General features: G+C 30.0%; 1 long non-coding RNA gene across 1 annotated transcript; it reads right to left on the reverse strand.

Moving 5' to 3' along the window:
- Positions 1–1,588: 1,588 nt before the first annotated feature.
- On the reverse strand, positions 1,589–5,651 carry LOC120086602. The gene is made up of 2 exons (XR_005484269.1): positions 5,351–5,651; positions 1,589–2,086 (listed from the first exon to the last, which is right to left on the reverse strand). It is a non-coding gene; the product is annotated as an uncharacterized LOC120086602 (long non-coding RNA).
- Between the last annotated feature and the right edge of the window lie 647 nt (positions 5,652–6,298).

Here is a 6,298-nt window from a genome sequence, read left to right on the forward strand (position 1 = left end):
TTAACAGTAAACGGCCGTTATAAAGAAAAATGACTATTTCGTGGTTCAGTCTTTATGCAAACTCATTACATAGGATGCTCCCACTCACATGTCTTTACATGAATGATCTGTGGATCACATCATTTATATTACCTATACAAAATGGACCACATCCAATAGTGTTACCAGGATAAGATATCCAATTTCATCCATATACTTATAGACTATTTAAGCTATATACTATTAACTTGATTCTGTTTATGTCACTATATAGAGTTAAAGTATTCATACTATAGCCATGAATATGTTTATTGGATTTTCATAATAGAATGCAATATCAACAACTTTATCGAATAAGATACTCAATAATATTTTATTGATAAATAGAATGTTTAACATGAAGTTTATGAACTGCGAGTTCTAGGACATTCCCAACACAAACCCTTCTCGGGCCAAGAGAGGGTGTCACGTCATATTATTCAAGCCCAAAATCAGCCCTTAAGGGAGCAATTTATCCATTTTTCCTATTCTGGGGAAGGAGTGAATTCTATCTTGTGTAGTTGTGTTCCTAGCTCCTCTAATCAGACGAATCTCTAAAATGGTAGGCTTGCTGAGTCGGCGATCTAGCCACTCTCACCCATACAATCAAAGGACCGCCCTCACAAGCAAGAGTTCACAACCCACTAAGGATTCATGTCATGTCACCTACGGTCATTCTGGTGAAATGTAAGTCTCTTTTATGAAAGGTGTTATATAATGAGACTAGTCATTTTGTGGTATGGTCTTATACAAACTCCTTTATATAGAATACCCCCGCTCACATGTTTCCATATGAATGATCAAGATCAGATCTTGTACCACTTTACAACAATTATAACATTTACAAAATGGGTCATATTCGTAGTGCCACCAGGATAAGATATCTAGCCTTATCCATCTATTACAGACCATTTAAGTTATTACCTAAACATAATCTACTTGTATGCCTCTACATACATATTTAAGGTACAGAAGATAACTTTGGATATTAGTTTATTGGTTTGTGGGTTGAATACTACTAAATGTCAAATAAAACATTTCATATTGTATTAAATAAATAAAACGTTTGTACAATACAATTACAAGCTACAGGACCCTACGAGATTTAGGGCACCAACCACAACATCTACAAACATAGATATTTAAACACATTAAACCTTACACGCTAGTGAGATTAGTGACATAAAAATAACTTTTTTTGAAGGCTATCACACACGTAGAGCCTAACTTATTGGATTACCTAGGCTTCTCCCAGATGTGAGACTCCTTTTCAATAGATCTTTGACTCCCCCTAAGAATGTGAATATTAGTAAAGACATACTTAGCTCCCCTTAAGTATATGAGACTCCTTCTCACCTTCATGTCATCTTTCCTTCTTTTTGTGAACTCACCTTCACTTGAAAAACTTAGGCTTCCCTAAGTTTGAGAACTCCTTCTTTATCAACCTTCACTTTAGGATCCCCCTAATGATGAGAATCCCTTCTCATCAATAATGCCTTAGGCTTCCCCTAAGTACAATATGAATGTTTCTTAAAAGAAAATCAAACACTTCAAGAACAACAATACCACAAGTCACCAATCACATAATAAACTTCTTGTTTTACGAACTATGAACAATACATGGATATATTTTTTTTTTTTCTGTCCAAGACACACAATAAGAATCCTCTCTCAATACGAGCGGCAACCCTAAGAAGCAAAGTATCTTGCCCTTAACCAGCACAGTGGAAAGATGAAAATCCCCATTTAAATTTGGGATAAATAAGGAAAAGATCTCATAGAAAATAAACCACAAAAACATATAACAAATAAAGAAAGAAATATTATGTAGAAATAGCATCCTGCGAGACAACCTCTAATATAAATTCTGAGACATCTATCAAAAACACTTGAATAAATTTATTCAATTAAAAAATCCAACTGATCTAATCTTATTTGGCAAGATTTATCCCTGAATTTTCCACCCAGAAGAGACATTAATGAAAGTTTTATCGACAGATGGATGGAATTGAACTCCTGCTGTAGGAATGAAGAGCTCGAGATTATTGCCATTGCTTAAAATAAACTCCTGCAAAGTGAAATCCTTCGTTGGTTAGAAGACATTTAGGATTTATCTCGATCATTTAGTGATATCTTTTTGTATACACCAGTAGATGATGTAATACTCTAATTGATTCCATTGTGAAGGAAGTTGGAGTACATAGCTTGTCCTGTTGTTGGTTTTCTAATTTTTCTTCCTGGTTCGTCCGTCTGGCTTCCTAAGATTGTTACTCTTATTTTGCTCGCGTGGCATAATAATCAACCAAGAATTCCAATTGCCACAAAATTTAAGTTATGGAGTAGTTCTATAAAAGAAAACATCAACTCTACCTTAAACCCATTAAACTACTAACTTTCACCTATTTTCTTTAACTTCAATTTCATCTTTTTATAATAACCATGTGTTCTAATAGATAAATATTATAATTAAATTTACCTTCATTCAATAATTCAATTTTTTTTTTTTATCAATCGATAATTTAAGATGACATCAAAATAGTAGTCTTGACAAGTTATACATAAATATAATTAACACGCTTTATCATTCTTTTCGAGGGTGATTTAAGTCTAATTGATGGTCCATTATATTTTCTCTCTCTTCTCTTAATCCTCTCTTTTTGTCTTTTACTTCTCAATTTTATCCTAATAAATTATTCTCCCACATTAGACAATCTTATTTCATTTCCCTCTTTTACTTCTTATGTTCTACCCTTTTGTTTTCTCCTTTCCCTGTAATGCTTTCCAGCCTTTTATATATATATATATATATATATATTTCTGTCTCATTTTTCTTTTATTTTTTTCCGACAATGACGACAGCAAATGAGGTTGTTTCTCCTTTTTTTTTCTCTAACAACGTGTGATGGCAGTAGCAACAGAGTTTTTCTAGATACAAAATGAACAACAAACAGAGCAGAGCAAAAAAGTGATTTAAAAAGTCCACCGAAACGAGGACTAAAAGATGAAAAGTTAATTCGTTTGAAAGTTATTTGATTTTTTATTTTTATTTTTAAAATTAAGTCAATAAATAGTTATCTATTTCTAGCTTCAAATATCTTTCGTTTGTTATCTATTTTTCATGAATAGTTTAAAAAGTAAAATCAAAATTTGAAAATTATAAAAAGGTTTTAAATATTTATTTTTGTTTTTGGAATTTGATTAAGAAAGATACAAACCAATGAGAATGAATAGACTTAATTTTCAAAAATTAAAAATAGAAAACAAAATAGTTATCAAATGGAACTAGAGAATAACTCGAAAAATTGAGAAACGTTAGGAAAAGGTTATAAAACTTCCCTTTGTATAAGCCACCAAAATTCATTTTTTTCATTAAAAAAAATCCCCCTTAATCTTCTCTTTGGTAATAGTTAGAATTATACCGTAAAAGGAAAAAAAAAATTCTAAGTATGATGGTAGCTGCTTTTACTATCAAACTTCCTATGGTAAAAAATTGTGTCCTTTTTAACTTATATAAATATTTAAATAGATTCTTAAATTTATATAAGAAAAATTATTTTAAATGATAAATCTATTAAAAACATTTATACATAATAGCAAAATATCACAATTTATCTATGATAGACCACAATAGACTACTATGTATATCTATCTTTATCGTGATAGATATAGACAATAGTCTATCTCGATTTATCACAGATAAACTGTGATATTTTACTATTACTTGTAAATATTTTAATTTTTTTTCTATATTTGAAAATAATCCTTTATATAATCATAAGAATTAAAACAACGTTATAAATTGAGAGTTTAGTTTTTATTATTTGGCTCCAATTTTTATAACTGTAGTAAATTTATGGATCTTATTTATGTAAGTCTCCAATTTTTACTATTAGTAGTTTGGAATATAATTAGAACTGCCACGGTATCGTAGAGGTGTTATTTGCGTTTCTCCCTCAAAAACAAAATTTATTATTGATAACCTCTCCCTTACATGTGCCATGACAGCTACATTTCCTAAAAAGAATGTTTTCTTTTCTTTCTTTCTTTTTTTTTCTTTTTTTTTTTTTTTTTTTTTTTTTTTTTTTTTTCTTTCCTTTTGCTTTTACATTACATTTCTTTTTTTGTCTCTCATTTATTTCTCTTTATACCCTCAACAAATCTCTTGCCTTTATTTCTCTTTTTTCTTTCTTTTTCAATGTTAATCTCTAAAGTTTAAGAAAAAAAAACAAATTTATCCAATATATCTCTAAAGTTTGAACTTTAGATTAAATATGTAAGTTTTGTGAGCTTTAATTAAACAAGATGTTTTTTATTATAACAAACATATTGTTATGATGATTTTAATGTTCTAAGTGTTAATAGCATAGAGTTTGGAGAAACGATTTCAACGCACTTTAAATCACTTAAATTAGATATCAAACAAACAAGTTGTCCCTAAAGAAGATTTGAAAGAAAAACTTTATATTGTGATGACATGGCACACGGGGACCAATCATGTGACAATACGAATTGAAGAGATGATAAACACATAGTAAAATAATTAAATATTCAAATAAGATATGTAACACTATGAAAATGTTCATCTCTAAATTAAAAAGGAATTAAACGAAATTGTTTTAAAAATGATTTATAATTTATAAAAAAAATAAAAAATAAATAAATAAAGGAATTGACCAACCGTCACCTTGAAAATATCATCATCATCATAATCAAAATACAATTTCCTTGTTTTACCATTTGATCTCCACCCTTCATTTCTCTAAACCCTCATCTAATGGTCATTTTAAAATCACACATTTAATATTCTTTTTTTGGATAAAAATCTCTTTAAATCTCAAAAATCATCTTTTCAAAAATTAATTATTATTTAATTGCAAAATCTTTCATCCCCCAATCTTATTGAAATCTTTCTCCAATCCTTTATTCTGGATATACTTCAAAGTTTCATATTCTTTATTTTTGTTACAGAAATTCATATTTTAGAGAGATTAACTTGAATGCTTAAATTTATATATTTACTTTTGAGAGTTTTATTTTTGGTGGGTTTTCAATTTCACAATTTCGATTGGGAATTTGTAATAAGGTGTGGGTACATCTTGGATATAAGTATAGTGATTTAATCCGAAACCCAAAAAAGGATTTACACCGGTTTGTGAAAGGAATCAAATTCCCACAGTGGAAGCGAACGATCACCTTGTGTTTAAGAATTCATTTTATAAATTTAATGAAAAATAGAGAAATATAGATGCGCTAATAGGATAAATAACATACACTCTTAAGGATGTTTTTCTACGAATTATATACAAAGAGGAAACGGAATTTGAGAACTTACCCTTGAAGAACTTTTCTTTACGAATCCTTCTTCGGTGATCACCATCTCTTCTCCTCTGTCCGAACACCTCAAGCACGAACGCAGTCACAGTCCTTCTTGGACTCCACCACAAGAAGTCTTCCTCATTATCCTCAAGGTGAGAACCTAGGAAGAGTGGTGGGTTTGCCTTAGATTTTAGTGAAGGAATTGAGGGAATTCTTGAGAGGAAATTTGAAAGAGGAAGAAGATGAAGAATACAGAAAGTTTTCTTCTTCACAGTGTTTCACGTTTGGATGTTAACCAACACAAACTCTTTGCCAAAAATCCTTTCTATATGAGAGATGATGGAGTTTTCTGATATCTCGCTATCAACAGGTAAAGTAACTCCCTTGGGAGTCATTTTACTTTTTAATTATATTAAAACTAATATAACTAAAAACCAACTATATATTATATCATATACAATATAGAACCTATAGTTTAGAATATGTCACATGTAATATAACCTATAGTTTATATTCCCTTATATAACCTATAGTTTTAATATGAATCATATTCATATTAATTTTAACCTATAGTTTTTATATTAATCAAATTCATATAAATAATATTTGAATCATATTCAAATAACAAACTCTCACATCAAACTATAATATAATGAATCATATTCAAATAACAAAATGATCAACGTTGCAACACTCACTGTCTATTCTGCCTTAGAGCATTGGAGGTGTAGCGTTGATGAGCAGTGCAACGGTGACATTGAAGTATCTTCGGAGCATTGCAATGCTTGGGGCAGTGTTGCAACGTTGCCTTGCATCCAAGCATTTTGTCCAATAGCATTAGACTTCGGTATAATGAGAGCGTCGCAACGCTCGGCAGGGCAACAACCTTTTTTCCTTCTTCATTTGATCATTTTAGCTCCTAACTTCATCATTTTAACACCTTTTTTTTCGAACACTTAATTTG

Source organism: Benincasa hispida, chromosome 9, assembly GCF_009727055.1.
Source record: "Benincasa hispida cultivar B227 chromosome 9, ASM972705v1, whole genome shotgun sequence".
Taxonomy (NCBI): domain Eukaryota; kingdom Viridiplantae; phylum Streptophyta; class Magnoliopsida; order Cucurbitales; family Cucurbitaceae; genus Benincasa; species Benincasa hispida.